Source organism: Ovis canadensis, chromosome 2 (assembly GCF_042477335.2).
Source record: "Ovis canadensis isolate MfBH-ARS-UI-01 breed Bighorn chromosome 2, ARS-UI_OviCan_v2, whole genome shotgun sequence".
In the NCBI taxonomy this organism is placed as follows: domain Eukaryota; kingdom Metazoa; phylum Chordata; class Mammalia; order Artiodactyla; family Bovidae; genus Ovis; species Ovis canadensis.
The window spans coordinates 101,814,800-101,836,940 of NC_091246.1; the positions used below are offsets into that span (position 1 = coordinate 101,814,800).

At 41.4% G+C, this 22,141-nt stretch overlaps 1 pseudogene; it reads right to left on the minus strand.

The window, feature by feature from the left end:
• Nucleotides 1–19,109: 19,109 nt before the first annotated feature.
• LOC138432705 (Golgi-associated plant pathogenesis-related protein 1 pseudogene) lies at nt 19,110–21,850 on the minus strand (annotated as a pseudogene).
• Between the last annotated feature and the right edge of the window lie 291 nt (nt 21,851–22,141).

Below are 22,141 nucleotides of genomic sequence, written 5' to 3' on the forward strand. Positions count from 1 at the left end.
CCTTTTCCTATTTGGAACCAGTCTGTTGTTCCATGTCCAGTTCTAACTGTTGGTGCCTGACCTGCACATAGATTTCTCAAAAGGCAGGTCAAGTGGTCTGGTATTCCCATCTCTTTCAGAATTTTCCACAGTTGATTGTGATCCACACAGTCAAAGGCTTTGGCATAGTCAATAAAGCAGAAATAGATGTTTTTCTGGAACTCTCTTGCTTTTTCCATGATCCAGCAGATGTTGGCAATTTGATCTCTGGCTCCTCTGCCTTTTCTAAAACCAGCTTGAACATATGGAAGTTCATGGTTCACATATTGCTGAAGCCTGGCTTGGAGAATTTTGAACATTACTAATGTGTGAGATAAGTGCAATTATGTGGTACTTTGAGCATTCTTTAGCATTGCCTTTCTTTGGGATTGGAATGAAAACTGACCTTTTCCAGTCCTGTGGCCACTGCTGTGTTCTCCAAATTTGCTGGCATATTGAGTGCAGCACTTTCACAGCATCATCTTTCAGGATTTGAAATAGTTCAACTGGAATTCCATCACCTCCACTAGCTTTGTTTGTAGTGATGCTTTCTAAGGCCCACTTGACTTCACATTCCAGGATGTCTGGCTCTAGGTGAGTGATCACACCATCGTGATTATCTGGGTCATGAAGCTCTTTTTTGTACAGTTGTGCATATTCTTGCCACCTCTTCTTAATATATTGTGCTTCTGTTAGGTCCATATGAGTTCTGTCCTTTATTGAGCCCATCTTTGCATGAAATGTTCCCTTGGTATCTCTAATTTTCTTGAAGAGAGCTCTAGTCTTTTCCATTCTGTTGTTTTCCTCTATTTCTTTGCATTGATTGCTGAAGTAGACTTTCTTATCTCTTCTTGCTATTCTTTGGAACTCTGCATTCAGATGCTTATATCTTTCCTTTTTCTCCTTTGCTTTTTGCTTCTCTTCTTTTCACAGCTATTTGTAAGGCCTCCCCAGACAGCCATTTTGCTTTTTTGAATTTATTTTCCATGAGAATGGTCTTGATCCCTGTCTCCTGTACAATGTCACGAACCTCCATCCACAGTTCATCAGACACTCTATCTATCAGATCTAGTCCCTTAAATCTATTTCTCACTTCCACTGTATAATCATAAGGGATTTGCTTTAGGTCATACCTGAATGGTCAAGTGGTTTTCCCTACTTTCTTCAATTTGAGTCTGAACTTGGTAATAAGGAGTTCATGATCTGAGCCACAGTCAGTTCCCGGTCTTGTTTTTGTTGACTGTATAGTGCTTCTCCATCTTTGGCTGCAAAGAATATAATCAATATGATTTCAGTGTTGACCATCTGGTGATGTCCATGTGTAGAGTCTTCTCTTGTGTTGTTGGAAGAGGGTGTTTGCTATGACCAGTGCTTTCTCTTGGCAAAACTCTATTAGCCTTTGCCCTGCTTCATTCCGTGTTCCAAGGCCAAATTTGCCTGTTACCCCAGGTATTTCTTGACTTCCTACTTTTGCATTCCAGTCCCCTATAATGAAAAGGTCATCTTTTGGGGTTGTTAGTTCCAAAAGGTCTTGTAGGTCTTCATAGAACCGTTCAACTTCAGCTTCTTCAGCGTTACTGGTTGGGGCATACACTTGGATTACTGTGATATTGAATGGTTTGCCTTGGAGACGAACAGAGATCATTCTGTCATTTTTGAGATTGCATCCAAGTACTGCATTTCGGACTCTTTTGTTGACCATGATGGCTACTCCATTTCTTATAAGGGATTCCTGCCCGCAGCAGTAGATATAATAGTCATCTGAGTTAAATTCACCTATTGCAGTCCATTTTAGTTCGCCGATTCCTAGAATGTCGATGTTCACTCTTGCCATCTCCTGTTTGACCACTTCCAATTTGCCTTGATTCATGGACCTAACATTCCAGGTTCCTATGAAATATTGCTCTTTACAGCATTGGACCTTGCTTCTATGACCCATCACATCCACAACAGGGTATTGCTTTTGCTTTGGCTCCATCCCTTCACTCTTTCTGGAGTTATTTCTCCACTGATCTCCAGTAGCATATTGGGCACATACTGACCTGGGGAGTTCCTCTTTCGGTATCCTATCATTTTGCCTTTTCATACTGTTCATGGGATTTTCAAGGCAAGAATACTGAATTGGTTTGCCATTCCCTTCTCCAGCGGACCACATTCTGTCAGATCTCTCCACCATGACCCGCCCGTCTTGGGTGGCCCCACACAGCATGGCCACTGGGTATCCGCATTGGGTATCAGAATTATAAATAGACATGATGAGCATGTACTATGCTGTGCTGAGTCACTCAGTTGTGTTAGACTATTTGTGACCCCACAGACTGTAGCCCACCAGGCTCCTCTGTCCATGGGGATTCTCCAGGCAAGAATACTGGAGTGGGTTGCTATACCTGAGCATGCATCCTTCTAATTCCTATAATTCAAGCCTATGTGTCCTGTGTTAACTCTGCCTCTGGGAAGAAATCTTCTGTCAAACAAGCCTCACTGAGGTACAATGTTGTCATATAAAGTATCTAACATTTGTCCCCTGAAAATTATTTCTAAAGACCTGGCCCTGGTGCAGGGTCTCATCACCTTCTGTCTATATTATTACAATAGTTTCCTTCTTTCTCCTCCTCCTCCTCTTTCCTCTCCTTCTAATACCAGCTTCTCTCCATGGTTTTAGATATCTGCCATTCTCTCTAAAACACAGGTCTGATGATGTGTGTGCTCTACTTCATCAGAGTAGCTGACAGTTAACTGGAATGCTGATCTTCCCTGCCTGTCCCGCATTACCTCCAGTCATTCATTAAAAGCCTTCCACACTTCACTGTTTTTCTCCAACCTGTATTTCCAGCCTCCTCTCCCATCAATTCCTTGATAGACCTGGGCCTCATGCACACTGACTGCTGGCTCTGGAGAAAGGAATGGCAACCCACTCCAGTATTCTTCGCTGTAGAATTCCATGGACAGAGGAGCCTGGCAGGCTACAATCCATGGAGTCACAAAGAATCAGACACTACTGAGCAACTAACACAACACTCCCATTAATTCCTTGATAGACCCAGGTCTCCTGCACACAGACTGCTTGCTGTATGCCAGTGTCCTCCTCAGCTTGGAGCCCTTTGATCACACTGCCTCCCCAGCCTGGGAAACTCCCCCATCAGAACCCAGCACAAGAGCACTGGTCCTGCAGTAGCTTTGCAGCCCACCAAAATCCTAGAGTGTTGCAGCAGCTCCTGCAACCATCTCCAGCAGTTTCCTGCCCTAAGTAACCTGTCCCCAAGATCTTTCTAAAAGTCCAGACCACCTGACTTGCCTCTTGAGAAATTTGTATGCAGGTCAGAAAGCAACAGTTAGAACTGGACATGGGACTACATGTCCTAGTTTCAAACTAGGAAAGGAGTATGTAAAGGCTGTGTATTGTCACCCTGCTTATTTAACGTATATGCAGAGTACATCATGAGAAATGCTGGGCTGGAAGAAGCACAAGCTGGAATCAAGATTGCCAGGAGAAATATCAATAACCTCAGATATGTAGATGACACCACCCTCATGGCAGAAAGTGAAGAAGAGCTAAAGAGCCTCTTGACGTAAGTGAAAGAGGAGAATGAAAAAGTTGGCTTAAAGCTCAACATTCAGAAAACTAAGATCATGGCATCTGGTCCCATCACTTCATGGCAAATAGATGGGGAAACAGTGGAAACAGCGACAGAGTTTATTTTTTCGGACTCCGAAATCACTGCAGATGATGACTAAAGCCATGAAATTAAAAGACACTTACTATTTGGAAGGAAAGTTATGACCAACCTAGACAGCACATTAAAAAGCAGAGACATTACTTTGCCAACAAAGATCTGTCTAGTCAAAGTATCGTTTTTCCAGTAGTCATGTATGGATGTGAGAGTTGGACTTATAGAAAGCTGAGCACAGAAGAATTGATGCTTTTGAACTGCAGTGTTGGAGAAGACTCTTGAGAGTCCCTTGCACTGCAAGGCAATCCAACCAGTCCATTCTAAAGGAAATCAGTCCTGAATATCCATTGGAAGGACTGATGCTGAAGCTGAAAGTCCAAAACTTTGGCCACTGGATGCGAAGAACTGACTCATTTTAAAAGACCCTGATGCTGGGAAAGATTGAAGGCAGGAGGAGAAAGGGATAACAGAGGACAAGATGGTTGAATGGCATCACCGACTCAATGGACATGAGTTTGAGTAGGCTCCAGGAGTTGGTGACGGACAGGGAAGCCTGGTGTGCTGCAGTCCATTGGGTCACAAAGAGTCAGACACAACTGAGTGACTGAACTGAACTGAGTGTTACTCTGCTTAAAGTTCTTCAGTGGCTCTTCAGCCTTATGGAATTAACTGCCAATCCCTAAACACGATGGCTAAAACTCCTCCTCATCTGGTCTGCTTGCACCTTTCCTATCCAGCTGCCCCCTTTCCATGCAGCCTACAACTCTGTTGGTTTGAACTCTCTGCAGTTTCCAAAGTGGGACTCATGGTCTCCCTACTCAGTGACCTTACATGTGCACACCTTGTTCCTAGCACGTTTGGTCTTGCAGTTAGCAGGTAACTCCTACTCTTTACAAGACAAGCTCAAACAAGCCCTTTCTCAAGATGCTGACGCTAAGCTTCCACCCAGAAGAAGTCAGTTATTGTCCCAGTCCTGCTCCCACAACCCCACTTTGTGCTTTCATTTCCCTCTGCACAGCCCTCTGATCTAATGAGCTGTGTACTTGCTTTGCTTCCCTGGTTGAGCTATGAGCTCTTTTAGGGCTCTGCAGTATATCACAAAGCCAGCAAACACAGTAGATTATGGAAAGTACTGTAAGAGAAGAAATTAATAAAATGTTCCGGAGCCCCTAGGGCAGAAGAGCAATCTTCCAGAGGGAGGGACTCATTCATCCACTCCCTCATCCCTGTGTCTACTCATTGCCTAAAGAAACATTATTAGCCCTCAGAGGCCCCATACTGGGACTCCATGCAGTTCTGTCCATCTTGCCTCAGATAGGACTGTTCCTGTACATTCTCTTAGTGGATCAGGGCTTAGCAGCAGCCCTCAGTTTTTGATACCTTCCAGTTTTTGTTTTTGTTTTTCCACAGTCAACGGCACACTGAAGCCTCTCACAGTCATAGCCAAACTTGGTCTTAGGATGTTCTGTGTTAGAGGCAGCTCCTGCTTCCTTTCTACAGATGAACTTATAGGTTAGCAGACCTAAATTCGGGGCCCTGCTCATCCTCAGGACAGAAAAATTGAAAGTCAGGCTAAGTCTGATGGAACTTGAGTTTGACTCTCTTCTGGTGAGCCCCAAGCCAATGAGTCCATGAGAGAGGCCACCAGAGCATATAACCTACTCTGCATCATGGTCTCCCCAACAGGGTATTAGCCCCAGAGCATCAGAGGAGGGTAAGCACCTCTGTACAGCTTTCTTTTTCACATCCAGTTCTCTTTCCTAGAATCACAAGGTGATTTCCGATATCTCAGTTCCAGGCATACTATCGATAACAGTTATAAATAAGACACTTAATCCTGAATCATTCACTCAACAAATGCTATGGGAAAAGCTAAAAATAATCCCTGAGTTTTCAAAGGCAGCTTGCTCAAGACACTTGCAAACGACACACTCATGGGGGCAGAGTGGAGTGAAACAGACAAGAGAATGTGCATGGGAATCCAGTGGGCTGGCTACAAGTCCTGGCCTGGCCACTTTCTCACTGAGTAATAATGAGGAGTTGCTCAACCTCTTGGGCCTTCCTTTGCTCATCTACAAAAGGAAGTATTGTTCATTTTTATATATGAGGTATTTTATAAGGATTAAATGAGGTCATTCCCATAAAGTGCTTTTGAGTACATGATAAATGTGTACGTGAAGAAAGCCAACAGATGCTTCTTGTTACATTGTTGCTGCTGCTGTTGTATGCAAACTATCTGCAGAAAAATATTCATAAAATCATCCTGTGGTTTCCTCCTACAGACAGACACACTGGGTTCAAAGCATATGGAAAGAGGGCCTGAAATGCAGATATATAGTGTCTAAATGCACTATATATCTGTATTTATGTTACATTTTATATATATATGTATTTATACACTATATTTGTATAGTGTATAAATGCAGATGTAGTGAATATTCAACAAATGATGCCTCAACCATTGATCCATTTTTTCCTTCCTATGTATCCAATTATCCTATGTATCCAATAAAGAGGGAATGCTGCTGCTGCTGCTAAGTCACTTCAATCATGTCCGACTCTGTGCGACGCCATAGACGGTGGCCCACCAGGCTCCCCCATCCCTGGGATTCTCCAGGCAAGAACACTGGAGTGGGTTGCCATTTCCTTCTCCAATGCATGAAAGTGAAAAGTGAAAGTGAAGTCACTCAGTCACGTCCAACTCTTAGTGACCCCATGGACTGCAGCCTACCAGGCTCCTCCATCCATGGGATTTTCCATGCAAGAGTACTGGAGTGGGGTGCCATTGCCTTCTCCCAAAGAGGGAATGAAACACTAACAACTCAAAACGTTTGATAATCCAAAAATAATACATACTTCGCTTATTAGAAGGGCATTTTATACCCTTTAGCAGAAGAATATGTTCAATGTTCATAAAATTTGTCAGAGATCCTTTCATTCAATCAACAAATGCTAACTGAGACTATGGCCACAGCTGGCACTGTGTTGACTGTCCATAACACCGAAGGAACCACTGATCTTGGACCTCCTGAGGTTTAAATCCTAATGGTGGCATCAAGAACCACTTTATGGCTTTCCTGGGCCATAGACACTTTTCTGTGCCTCTTCCTAAATAAAAACATATTTAAAACTCTATTTTACAGATATGTTGGCATAAAAGTGAATTATGAATACTATAAGTTAAACTATTTGACCTAGAAATTCATTATCTTTTAATTTTAGAAGGATGCTTAAAAAACATTTTTGTAGACCCTCCAGAGTATCTGGGCCCTAGGCACTGTGCCCAAGGGAGAAGGTGGCAACAAAGTAAAGTCAATATGGGAATTAAATATTCCAAGTTTGGGTTTTTTTGACTGAACAATTTGAAGGTCATGTGCAGACATCATGACACTTGACATCAAAACAGTTTGGCAGGCATCTCCTAAATAAGGGCATTCTCCTATGAAGCCAAAATATCACTGTCACACCTCAGAAAATAATTCATGACATTACTGTAATTTAGCCTATGTTACTGAATCCCACATCATACAATTTTGTGTTTTATATTGACACTGAAGGCAGGAGGAGAAGGGGATGGCAGAGGATGAGATAGTTAGATGGCAGATGGACATGAGTTTGAGCAAGCTCTGGGAGTTGGTGATGGACATTGAAGTCTGGAGTGCTGCAGTCCATGGGGTCGCAAAAAGTCAGACACAACTGAGTGACTGAACCAAGCTGATTGCTACTTCTCTCCTGAACCAAAATTCTATTACCTAATTTACATTATTCGCCACAATTTTATGTCTGGGTGACACTTGACTAGGTCAAAATACTCTCATTTGAATGCTGAAAACACTTCTGCTGGACTGCTAGTGATGCTTTATTGAGACACACAGTTGTCTAGCCTATATTCTTTTGCTGTCATCCTTTGATAATTTTTTTCTTTCTCCCCAAAATCCTTATCCCATACTCCTCTTCAAAAGTTTTTTCATGAATCCAATTGCTTAGGCTGAAATATTAGGAAAGATAACTGTCATCTTCCTTTGGCTGGGTATCATTTTATAAAGTGCAAGATAGTCACTGAAGCCAGCAGGACGAGGTAATCATAGATCTTATCTCTACTGTCTTATCCACATATATCCTTCAGAATAAACAGGGCATAAACTGAGGGCAAAACTTCAGTATAAATGTGTGATGATTTCATGACCTGGTGAAGGCAACTTGGGAGAACTAAAGCTGTTGTCAATATACAGGCTTAAAAGCCAATTTGGACACATCTACTTAAATCATCCTAACCTCTCTAGCCAAGATCCCAGCTGAAAACCAGAGATGGTAACAATACTTCTGTAAGATTAAATGAGATAACCTCTGTGAGGCACCTAACATATAGACTCTACACAATGTCTGTCTCCCTCCCTCTTCCCTATCTTTCCCTTAGTGTTTCCCTACTAGGGGCAGGAGGAGAAGGGGATGACAGAGGATGAGATGGCCAGATGGCATCACTGACTCGATGGATGTGAGTCTGAGTGAACTCCAGGAGTTGGTGATGGACAGGGAGGCCTGGCGTGCTGCAATTCATGGGGTCGCAAAGAGTCGGACACGACTGAGTGACTGAACTGAACTGAACTGAAGACCATCCCCAAGGACAATTCCCATAAAAAGAGTTAGCCTCCCCTAAAACCTTCATTCTTTCCACACAAAAGTCTCTAGTTGGGGTCCTGTTGACAAGTAACAAAATAATAACTAATAAGAGAGAATTCTGAAGACAGATATTAGGCTTAATTGAAATGTGTGAAACAAAATATTCAACATTTCAGTACTGTAAAACATGTAATCAAGATTTCATTTGCTAAAGCAGGCAAATAATACTTCAATCATGCAGAATGATGAGGAAGGAAAGTTGCCATGTGTAAATAAATGTCTTATCCTGACTAGTTCAATCTAGTGCATCCAACATGGCCACAACTAAAATTACATGCTTCCACTTCTAAGAATATGGAGTAGAAATACTTTCTCCTATTCCTCCTGCCAAGTACAACTAAAAACTCTGGACATGGGACTTCCAGACAGTCCAGGGATTAAGACTTCACCTTCCAATGCAGGGGGTGCAGTTCGACCCCTGGTTGAGGAATCAAGATCCCACATGCCTCAAGGCCAAAAACCAAAACACAAACCAGAAGCAATGCTGTAACAAGTTCAATTAAAAGAAAAAAAGACTTTTTAAATGGTCCACATCAATAAAAAATAAATCTTAAAATAAAATAATAAAAAATAAAATCTCTGGCCATTATACATAAAAACAAGGAAACCCTGAAAGGTGGAGAGAAGATCAGTTAGGCTCACCAGAACCAGGGGAAGGACACCATGGTAAGTTCCTAGAATCTTCTTTTTGCCTCAAATATCCCAAGCCAAATAACCAGAAACATCCATAAGTAAAAGAATAAATAAATTAAATTTACTCTCTCTCAATCAAAGAACCAAATCAGGGGTGGCCTAAGAAGAGTTTCACATAATAACTGCTCTGCTGTAGCCAAATGCCAGAAAAACAATAAAAAAAAACTGTGGCTCCAACCCCCATCACCAAAAGCCCAGAAATGGCTGAGTGGAGAATTTATATATCTATGCTTAGTGAAAGTGAAGTCGCTCAGTCGTGTCCGACTCTTTGCGATCCCACGGACTGTAGTCTATCAGGCGTCTCTGTCCATGGGAGACTCTTCCAGGCAAGAGTGCTGGAGTGGATTGCCATTTCCTTCTCCAGGGGATCTTCCCAACCCAGGAATCGAACCCAGGTCTCCTGCATTGCAGGCAGACACTTTACCATCTGAGCCACTATGCTTAGAAGGCTACAATACCACACCAACGTGTTGTTACAGAAGGCCAAGTAGAGAGCTGGAAATTTCACCCCCTCTGCCTGCCTGGCAGACTACAGTCCATGGGGTCGCAAAAGTTAGACATGACTGAGCAACTAAATAACAAAAAACAACCACCACCCCCATCATCACTGCAACCCATGAGTTTTAAAAACTCAGTGTAATCTGCCATATTAACACACTAAAGAAGAAAAGAAAAACCATCACATGATTAAATCAATGATGCAGAAAAAGCAACTGACAAAATTCAACACCCCATTCATAGTTTTAAAAAAATAATTTCAGAATAATACCAATAGAGGAGAACTTCCTCAACTTGATGAAGAGTATCTACAAAAAAATAAATAAATAAATAAACATGCAGCTAGCATTATACTTAATGGTCAGTGACAGAATGCTTTCTTTCTAAGGCTGAGAACAATTCAAAGATGTCTACCCATACCACTATTATCCAACATAGCATTGAAAATGCTAGCCAGTTCAAGAAGACAAGAAAAAGAAGTAAAAGCCATGCAGATCAGAAAGGAAAAAATTAAAAGGCTTGCAGAAGACATTATAGTCTACAGAGAAAATGCCCAGGAACCTGAAAAAAAATTATGGAATAAATAAGCTAAGCAAGGTCATGAAATATAAGAAAACATACAAAAATCAGTTATATTTTTATATATTAGCAATGAGTATGTAGACACCAGAAGTAAAATTTCAATACCATTTCCAATTGCTCAAAAAAATGAAAAACTTATATGTAAATCTAACAAAACATGTACAGGATATGCATGCTGAAAACTATATAATACTGAGAAAAGAAGGAAGGAAAGAAAGAAGGAATGAAGAGGGAGGGAAGAGAGAATAGGAAAAGGAAGAAAAATCTAAACAAATGGAGAGATGTACTGCATTTATGAATTGGAAGACTAAACACAGTAAAGATGTCAATTCCCCCCAAATTAATATACAGGTTTAACAAAATTTCTACCAAAACCGCAGCACTATCTTTTGTAGATATAGACAAAATTATCCTAAAATTTATGTAGAGACATAAAGGAACTATAAAAGTAAAACAATTTCAAAAACAAAAAACTAAGTATGAAGAATCAATCTACTCAATTTCAACATTTACTATTTAGCTACAGTAATCATTGCAATGATATTACCAGAGGAATAAATAGATCAACTGGACAAAGCAGAGAGCCCAGAAACATATTCATAAAAACATGTTCAACTGACTTTTGACAAAGGTACAAAAACATTCAATGGAGAAAAGATTGCCTTTCCAATAAATTGTGCTCAAGCAATTGAGGATCAACAAAAAAATAAGAAAAAAGAAACATATAAAGTTAAACCAAAATGGATCACAGACTTAAATGCAAACTACAAAACTTTTAGAAAAAAGGAAACATGAGAAACATCTCTGGAATACAAGTTTAGGTAAAGAGTGCTTAGGCTTGACACCAAAAATATAATCCATGAAAGGAAAATTTGATAGACTGAACTTCACTTTAAAACTTTTGCTCTACAAAAGATCTGTTAAGAGAATGAAAAAGCAAGCTACAGACTGAGAGAAGATACTTGCCACATATCTGACAAGGAACAAGTATATGAACTCTCAAATATCAACAGTAAAAAAAAAAAACAAAAAAAAAAACATTCCAATCGCAAAATGGGCAAAAGGCATAAATAGATATTTCACCAAAGAAGATACACAGACTGCAGATTAGCACATGAAAAGATATTCAATATCAATAGCCACTAGGGAAATGAAGTTAAAACCATAATACGTCAGACACGACTGAAGTGACTTAGCAGCAGCGTTATTACTACATGTCTATCAGAATAGCTTTTTTTTTTTAATGACAACATCAAATACAGGTGAGGATGTAGAGGAAGTTAATTACTCATACATTACTGGTGTGAATGTAAAACAGTACAGTCACACTGGAAAACAGTTTGGCAGTTTTGCAAAAATAAAATAAATTTTCAAATCATCCAGCAAGAGCACTCTTATCCCAAAGAAAGGAGATATGCTAACACATACACACACACACACACACATATATATATATGTATACACACACACACACACACATAAATGTTTATTGAAACTTTCTTTGCAAAAACTGGAAACAACCCAGACATTCTTTCAGTGAGTGAATGGTGTGTGAATACTACAGAATACTACCCAGAAATAAAAAGGAAGATTGATAAATAAAAAGGAATATGAATAAATATTGATAACTAATGAATAAATAAATAAAACACACTAAATAAATCACAAGAGAATTGTGCATAGTGGAAAAAAAAAATCCTCAAAGGTTGTATCTTGTATGATTCTACTTACATAACACTCTTGAAATGTCAGGTATATAGAAATGGAGACCAGCTTCATGATGGCTAGTAGTTAAAGGAAGGAGTTGCCTTAGAAGGGAAGTGGGTGTGGCTAAAAAAAAAAAGCAACATGGGAGATTCCTTGTGGTGATAGAAATGGTCTGCTCCTTGATTGTCAGGGCCTATATCCTGTTGTGATATTGTCCTACAGTTTAGGGTAAAAGGTATGTGAGATCTCTCGATACTATTTCTTACAACTACATGGGAATCTACAAATATCTCAAAATGAAAAGCTTAATCACACACACAATGTGCATTGTTTGTCAAGAACCCATGCTTCTATTCTTAATAACTCAGATGTTCATTAAACTTGTGACTCTAAGCAGGGACTGAGGACTTCACACCCAGCCTGTGTTGGCCAAATTCACCAGTTCTCCAAAAAACGCTGCTTTGAAATGATGTCACTGGAAAGAGAGTGAGCCTTGATTATCTACAGAGCTCATTAAATAATATTTTTCAGCTGATCTGGCTATTTGGGTGGTTGCTCTGACTTGGTGTCATGCTGTACTATGAGCTCCTGAACCAAATCTATACCTCAGCAGTTTGTGCCTCCATCAACTCCCATCCTAGCCCCAAAGAGTGGCTGTCAACCATGGCAGAACATCAGAACTGCCTGAGGAGTGTGTAATTTAATCAGCTGGGGCTGAGACTCAAACATTATTTAGATCTTCACCAGGAGATCCACAAGCTAGCAGAGTTGAAAGCCACTGCTGCTGCTGCTGCTAAGTTGCGGCAGTCGTGTCCGACTCTGTGCGACCCCATAGACGGCAGCCCAACAGGCTCCTCTGTCCCTGGGATTCTCCAGGCAAGAACACTGGAGTGGGTTGCCATTTCCTTCTCCAATGCATGAAAGTGAAACGTGAAAGTGAAGTTGCTCAGTCGTGTCCGACTCTTAGTGACCCCATGGACTGTAGCCTTCCAGGCTCCTCCGTCCATGGGATTCTCCAGGCAAGAGTACTGGAGTGGGGTGCCATTGGCTTCTCCATGAAAGCCACTGGTCCCAAACATATAGACAAAAACCCACCATCACATTAAAAAGAAAATGGCCAATGATCATAGATCTTAAAAAACAACAGCCAAAGGACTTCCCTACTGGTCCAATGGTTACTTTCACCTTCTAATACTGGGGTTGGGGATTCTACGACCCCAATGCCTCGCAGCCAAAAACCAAAACACAAAACAGAAGCAATATTGTAATAAATTCAATAAAGACTGCAAAAAATGGTCCATATCAAAAACAACAATAAAAACACCAAGCATTTAAAAATAAATAAATAACAGCCAAAGTTTGTAAGAATGAGAAGAAACCTCCATTCTCATTCATTACTAAAGAGAGAATAAAATCATTTCCAAACCTTTCTGAAGGGCAGTTTGACATCTCTGTGAAAATATTCCAGCGAATACAGTGGAGATACCGGCGTCCTGGAGCAGGCTGGAGAGAGAACTCGGAAATAGTTCTCACCCACTGGCCTCCTCAGTCTCAGGGGAGGAACTCAGTCAGCCCCCACAGGTGTGCTGCATTAGGATCCTGACCCTCAGGCAGCAGCTTGTGATGTATGAAGAGGCCTCTTTCAGAGAAAGGTAGAGATAGGCTTTTCAATCTGCTTCATCTGTGCTGAGCTGGGGGTGAGGGCCAGGGGTAGTCACAGCCAGTCCTTTTCAAAAACCGTTTCTTACGATGGAAATATTACTCAGAAATAAAAAAGGAACACATCTGAGTCAGTTCTAATAAGATGGATGAACCTAGAGCCTATTATGCAGAGTGAATTCAGTTCAGTTCAGTCGCTCAGTCATGTCGAGTGACTCTTTCATGAGTCAACTCTTTGTAACCCCATGGACTGCAGCACACCAGGCTTCCCTGTCCATCACCAACTCCTTGAGCTTACTCAAATTCATGTCCATTGAGTTGGTGATGCCATCCAACCATCTCATCCTCTGTCGTCCCCTTCTCTTCCTGCCTTCAATCTTTCCCAGCGTCAGGGTCTACTCTAATGAGTCAGTTCTTCATATCTGGTGGCCAAAGTATTGAAGTTTCAGCTTCAGCATCAGTCCTTCCAATGAATATTCAGGACTGATTTCCTTTGAGATGAACTGGTTGGATCTCCTTGCAGTGCAAGGGACTCTCAGGAGTCTTCTCCAACACAGCAGTTCAAAAGCATCAATCCTTTGGCACTCAGCTTTCTTTATAGTCCAACTCTCACATCCATAAATAACTATTGGAAAAACCAAAGCTTTGACTAGACAGACCTTTGTTGGCAAAGTAATGTCTCTGCTTTTTAATATGCTGTCTAGGTTGGTCATAACAGAGTAAAGTCAGAAAGAGAAAAATATCATATATTAATGCATATATATGGAATCTATAAAAATGGTACTGATGAACCTATTTGCAGGGCTGCAATTGAGATGCAGATTTAAAGAAAAGAACTACGGAGAGAGAGGGAGAAGGAGAGAGTGGGAAGAACGGAGAGAGTAACATGGAAACATATACACTATAATGTGTAAAATAGATAGCCAGTGGGAATTTGCTGTATGTGTCAGGGAACTCAAACCGCTGCTCTGTGACAATCTAGAGGGGTGGGATGGGAAGGGAGGTGGGAGGAAGGTTCAAGAAGAAGGGGACATAATGTATACCTATGGCTAATTCATGTTGATGAATGGAAGAAACCAATACAATATTGTAGAGCAATTATCCTCTAATTAAAAATAAATACATTTAAATAAAACTGGTTCTTGGCTTGCTATAGCCTTGTGAGTCTCTGAGACATCAAGTCCCATTGGCTTTCTGAGCTGAGGGACCTGTCTCCCAGGTGGCAGTTTTAAATGCTGGGTTGTTTAATGTTGAGTCCAAGTCCTTTGCTCCTCAAGGAGAAACTGGGAGTTGTAAGATCCCACTCAAGTGTAGGTGACTGAGCCAGGGGAAGGTTTAGAGTAAGAGTGTCTCTCAGCCTGTCCAACCCTTCTTGATGTGGGTATTTTTCCATTCATGATGTGTAGGAGTCATTCAACTAGTTTCTGGGTTTCTTTTGGAGGGAACTGCTCCATGTGTGGAGAAGGAAATGGCAACCCACTCCAGTGTTCTTGCCTGGAGAATCCCAGGGACGAGGGAGCCTGGCGGGCTGCTGTCTCTGAGGTCGCACAGAGTCGGGCACGACTGAAGTGACTTAGCAGCAGCAGCAGCAGCAGCAGCTCCATGTGTAACTATAGGTTTCGTGTGCATAGGAGGTTATGAGTTCAGGAGCCCCTTATGATGTCATCTTACATTGGAACTGTCCTCTTTTCATTTCTTAAAATTAACAGTGTGGCTCTCTGCCCTTAAAGATACATGGCACTTGACCAGTCCTGTTGGCATTAGAGCCCCCAGGATCTTTCTTTATGAATCCTTACAAATGCATGTGAATCTATAATTATCTCAATAAACAGTTCAATAAAAAGTGAAGGACTAGCCACAGGGTTCATTGATCACCTAACAGAATCATATATACCAATTGTATGATGAAATTTATACCATGGCTCTTACATAGTTCACTTCACCTAACTTAGTTTTGTGGTATACTTTTATTTAGGCTGCTCATTTCTGTGACACTTTATTTCTTCAGCTGTTAATTTTTGGTATTTCTTCCCCCACTGGGACCAGCTTTCCTATTGTTTATTGCTAATAGTACTTTTATCTCTTTGTTGTTATTGTTTCTTCATAAAAGAACTTTAAAATCTGCAATAAAATAGCTTTCCACACAAGGAAATAAAAAGTGAATATAGCATACTAGAAATAAACACAAAAATTCCTGCCCAGGGTACTTGGTCATTCGTTTTTAATAGTGACAAACGCTATTTTAGGTACTAAAGATACAGTAGTAACTTAAACAAAGTTCCTGCCTTCATGAAGGTCACAGTCACCCAGGCTAGAAAGAAAAATAAGAATACAGTATAACATCATGAGTGAGTGAGCGTCACTTAGTAATGTCCGACTCTTCGTGACCCCATGGACTATAGCTCACCAGACTCCTCTATCCATGAAATTCTCCAGGCAAGAACACCCATGGAGTGGGTTGCCATGCCTTCCTCCTCCAGGGGATCTTCCTGACACAGAGATCAAACCTGGGTCTCCTGCATTGCTGGCAGATTCTTTACCACTGAGCCACCAGGAAAGCTCAATATAATATCATTGATATTATTTTTTAAAAAATGTGCCGGGGTAATTATTGATAGAGAATGATGGGGCGCTCATGTAGACAGAGTGATTGGTCCCATGCAGCTTGTCTGAAGAGATGACATTTGAGCAGAGATATTAATAACATAGTAGAAAATGTATGGTATGTAGCTCATACTCATCAAGAGAAAAATCAATACCAGCTTCTCTCAACAGATGCTTATTAATTCTTGATTTCCAGAAGAATTAATAGAGAAATGGTTCCTCAACTGAACAAAATTATCTTTCAATCCAAAAGCTGAAGACATTTTGTTAGATGCTGCTGCTGCTGCTGCTGCTGCTGTTGCTGCTGCTGCTGCTGCTGCTAAGTCGCAGCAGTCGTGTCCAACTCTGTGTGACCCCATAAACGGTAGCCCACCAGGCTCCTCTGTCCCTGGGATTCTCCAGGCAAGAATACTGGAATGGGTTGCCATTTCCTTCTCCAATGCATGAAAGTGAAAAGTGAAAGTGAAGGTGCTCAGTCATATCCAACTCTTCAAGATCCCATAGACTGTAGCTTACCAGTCTCCTCCATCCATGGGATTTTCCAGGCAAGAGTACTGGAGTGGGTTGCCATTGCCTTCTTCCATTTGTTAGATGAAGAAGGGTCAACTACTTAACTCCCCACTCTTTTATTCTCCTTGCCTTTGATATTTTTTAAAAGCTTGTCTAACTCTAGAATTTTTTTTAAAAAGGCACCACTTTAATGAACATTGCAATTAAGAGATGCATCCCCAGGAAACTAACACTCTTTGAGCTGCTGTGATGTTGGCCTTTTCTTGATTTGAGGTCAATCGAGTAACAGTGTCTGCATCTTCCAGGGAAATTCCTGCATGTAAAACCGTTTGACTCACTCTGGCTCCCCTGAATCCTCCTAAGGAGCTCAATCTGCAGATCAGAGCAAGTTACTCCTTTTCAATTAACTCTCTTTCAGGCTCAATCATTGTCCTTGTCTTCATTTATGTCAAATGGTGCTCCCTGTGGAGACAAGCAGCTGGTTATTCTGAGCTAACTCAGATAATCCTTATTAAAATAACTGCCTCCCTTGTGCAAATCCATCCATCACCTTCACCTTGATAGGCCCCTGTCAGCCTAGAGCCCGTTCCACCTCTGGGTCCCAAATAGCAGGCCTCCTCCCTACCTACCCCACAACAGTGCACCATCAGCATGGGGACTGTCTGCAAGATGCAAGCTGCATGTGGAGATTTCGAGCCATTCACATCTTTGAAAGTTTAATTCAAGTCAGGAAATGTTAGCTGAACAAAGATTATAGGTTCCGGGGAAAGAAGTGTGGGATCCCAGGATGGCTTTGCCTAAAAGGTTTCCTTGGAGAACAATGGGCATATCCTGGGCTTGTTTCTGGTATCTAGGTGGATAAATGCCAAATCTGTGTATCTGTGAGACAATAACCTTAGTGAGTGACATGGAGGGGGATATGAACTTTGAGATCTGATCAACTCTAGGGTCAGTGTGAACAACTATGTTGGAAGGTAGGAATTAACACTTTCTGTTCAATACAGGAAATTGTCTGAAATAAAAGGAGTCATGGGAAAAGGAGGTCCTGGCAGCTCCAAAGACCTTCTTCAGCCCTCCTATCACCCCCTCCTTGTCAGGTTACTCTCTAAGCTCCTCCTGAAATGTATAAAAGCCACCATCTCTCTCTCTCTCTCCCTCTCTCTCTCTCTCTCTCTCTCTCTCTCTCTCTCTCTCTCTCTCTCTTTTTTGGCTGCATCAGGTCTTAGTTGAGGCACACAGGATCTTCATTGCATCATGTGGAATCTTCAGTGTAGCACACACACTCTCTTGTTGCAGCCTGCAGGCTCAGTAGTTGCAGTGCACAGGTTTAGGTACTATGTGGCATATGTGATGTTAGTTCCCTGGCCAAGGATCACGTTTCCTGATTGCAAGGTGGATTTTTTACCACTGGACCTCCAAGGAAGTCCCAAGCCACTATCTCTTGACTTTAGAAGTGATCCATCTTGGCCTCTAAATTCAAACTCACATTAGCATTGAAATTGAATGGGGACAACAATTGCAGCAACATGGGTGCAACTAGAGATTATTATACTAAGTGAAATATGTCAGAAAGAGGAAGAAAATTACCATATGATATCACTTGTATGTGGACTCTAAAATATGGCATAAATGAACCTACCTACAAAACAGAAGCAGACTCTCAGACATAGAGAACAGAGTTGTGGTTGCTAAGGGGGAGGGAGGAAGGGAGAAGGATGGACTGGGAATCTGGAGTTGGTAGATGCAAACGATTACATTTAGAATGGATAAACAACAAGGTCCTACTGTATAGCACAGGGAACTATATTCAATATCCTGTGATAAACCATGATGGAAAAATATAAATAAATAAATTGAAATGTTTGCAAAAAAGAAAGAAAGTGAATGGGGCCAAAACAAATCATCCCCTGATGTGACCTGCATGAGGCTTGTTCCTGAGAGCAGTGTTGGTCTCTACAAAATGGCATGATGGTGGGCCTGTCATGGGCAGCAAGGAGCTAGTGAAGTAGGCAATATGACTGGAGACTATTTACTTCCCATATATGTTCACTTAGCAGAACGCATGGAGAAGGCAATGGCACCCCACTCCAGTACTCTTGCCTGGAAAATCCCATGGATGGAGGAGCCTGGTAGGCTGCAGTCCATGGGGTTCCTAAGAGTGGGACAAAACTGAGTGACTTCACTTTCACTTTTCACTTTCCTGCATTGGAGAAGGAAATGGCAACCCACTCCAGTGTTCTTGCCTGAAGAATCCCAGGGACAGGGAAGCCTGGTGGGCTGCCATCTATGGGGTCGCATAGAGTTGGACACAACTGACATGACTTGGCAGCAGCAGCAGCATAATGCATCCTCAGGTGGATCCCACTGTACAGAGAAAGGACTGGGGAAAGGATGGCCAATCTATAATTTGGGAAAGGATGAGCAATCTTTGAAAAGTCACTGGAGGGCCCATAGGCTTGGGATTGCATAAAGCCTCCTTCCTTTTTTTTTTTTTTTTTTTTTTTTTTGCCTTAAAAAATTTTTTTTAAGTTTAAAAATTTGAGTTTTTCCCCTCAAAGTCCAAATAATTGCAGCCTAGGGAATCATCGAGATAAAGGCTTTGTATGCTCATTTCTTTGATGAGAATGATTTCATGCACAACTGTCTAACCAAGTGTGTGTGCAAGAGACTCAGCATCACACACACCCACAGGGACAGACACACAGCTGAGTTTTATTGTTCTAGGCACTTCATATCCAGGTTCTTAAGTCTGCCACCTTCCCATTCCACTGGACAAATTACTTCTTTGGAGGCAGGACATTTTCCTCAAAGAAGCCCTGGTTGATGACATTCCCTGCTGGGAAGTATCTGGCCACCACAAAAGAGGACCCGTCACTTGCAGACGCCTTCCCCACTCCCATCTTCTTTATATTCGTCCATACCATGGCTGTGAAGTGTCCTGTCCCAGAGGTGAAGCCAGGCCGCTGAAAGTTGTAGTTCTTGATTTCACTGTACCATCTATCAGCCACCTCCTTTCCTGTCTGATCATAGGATGCCCATGCCAAGTTCTCACCACACTGGCCACGACTGGACTCTGGGCTGTGCTTGAGGATCCTCGTGCTGGCCAGGGCCTCTGAATACTGCTGAGCCTCCCGGTTGAGCTTCTTGCAGAGCTTCAGTGGGGGGACACCATGCTGCTTCCGGTACTCATTGTGGGCCTTCAGGACCTCGTCATTAAACTGCTTGGAGGCTGATTTGCCCATGGCAGGCTCAGCGCGCTGCTCCACTCCCACTGCGCTACACTGCGCTGCCTCCCTGCTCGGTGCCCTTCAGAGCTGAGGAGGAGGCCCAGTGGCTACAGCCCCTCCTGCCTCCTTCCTTAAGTAGATAACAAATTAAAATCAAGAACCATGAGTAAGAGACATATAATAAGGAATGTTAAAAAAGGGAAAAGAGCTGTGAGTATTGCTACCAGAACAGTAATCACCAGCCAGAACATAGAGGGGATTGAGGACAGGATGAGCTGAAGATTCCTTGAAGTAAGATGGGAAATATCTACTGGCACAACCTTCCCACCCTGGGGAAGGTATTCTACTCTGGGAATCTGGAAAGACTATGAAGCATGGTTACCAAATCAATAGAAATTCCAACATTTGTGTATGGTGTTAGAAAGTTCTAGTTTCATTCTTTTACAAATGGTTAACCAGTTTTCCCAGCACTACTTGTTAAAGAGATTGTCTTTAACCCATTGTATATTCTTGCCTCCTTTGTCAAAAATAAGGTGTTCATAGGTATGTGGATTTATCTCTGAGCTTTCTATTTTGTTCCATTGATCTATATTTCTGTCTTTGTGCCAGTACCGTACTGTCTTGATGACTGTGGCTTTGTAGTAGAGCCTGAAGTCAGGCAGGTGGATTCCTCCAGTTCCATTCTTCTTTCTCAAGATTGCTTTTGCTATTCGAGATTTTTTGTATGTCCATACAAATTGTGAAATTATTTGCTCTAGCTCTGTGAAAAATACCGCTGGTAGCTTGATAGGGATTGCATTGAATCTATAGAGTGCTTTGGGTAGTATACTCATTTGCACTATATTGATTCTTCCAATCCATGAACATGGTATATTTCTCCATCTATTAGTGTCCTGTTTGATTTCTTTCACCAGTGTTTTATAGCTTTCTATATAAAGGTATTTTGTTTCTTTGGGTAGATATATTCCTAACTTTTTTATTCTTTTCGTTGTAATGGTGAATGGCATTGTTTCCTTAATTTCTCTTTCTATTTTCTCATTGTTAGTGTATAGGAATGCAAGGGATTTCTGTGTGTTGATTTTATATGCTGCAACTTGACTATATTCATTGATTAGCTCTAGTAGTTTTCTGGTGGAGTCTTTAGGGTTTTCCACGTAGAGGATCTTGTCATCTGCAAACAGTGAGAGTTTTACTTCTTGTTTTCCAATTTGGATTCCTTTTATTTCTTTTTCTGCTCTGACTGCTGTGGCCAAAACTTGCAGAACTATGTTGAATAGTAGTGGTGAAAGTGGGCACCCTTTTCCTGTTCCTGACTTTAGGGGAAATGCTTTCAATTTTTCACCATTGAGGATAATGTTTGCTGTGGGTTTGTCATATATAGCTTTTATTATGTTGAGGTATGTTCCTTCTATTCCTGCTTTCTGGAGAGTTTTTATCATAAATGGATGTTGAATTTTATCAAAGGCTTTCTCTGCATCTAGTGAGATAATCATATGGCTTTTATTTTTCAGTTTGTTAATGTGTATTACATTGCTTGATTTGCAGATATTGAAGAATCCTTGCATCCCTGGAATAAAGCCCACTTGGTCATGGTGTATGATCTTTTTAATGTGTTGTTGGATTCTGATTGCTAGAATTTTGTTAAGGATTTTTGCATCTATGTTTATCAGTGATATTGGCCTGTAGTTTTCTTTTTTGTGGCATCTTTGTCAGGTTTTGGTATTAGGGTGATGGTAGCCTCATAGAATGAGTTTGGAAGTTTACCTTCCTCTGCAATTTTCTGGAAGAGTTTGAGTAGGATAGGTGTTAGCTCTTCTTTAAATTTTTGGTAGAATTCAAGCAAAGTCTACAACAATAAATGCAGGAGAGGGTGTGGAGAAAAGGGAACCCTCTTACACTGTTGGTGGGAATGCAAACTAGTACAGCCACTATGGAGAACAGTGTGGAGATTCCTTAAAAAACTGGAAATAGAACTGCCTTATGACCTAGCAATCCCACTGCTGGGCATACACACCGAGAAAACCAGAATTGAAAGATGACACGTGTACCCCAATGTTCATCGCAGCACTGTTTATAAGGACATGTTCCAAGCCAGGACATGGAAGCAACCTAGATGTCCATCAGCAGATGAATGGATAAGAATGCTGTGGTACATATACACAATGGAGTATTACTCAGCCGTTAAAAAGAATACATTTGAATCAGTTCTAATGAGGTGGATGAAACTGGAGCTGATTATACAAAGTGAACTAAGCCAGAAAGAAAAACACCAATACAATATACTAACACATA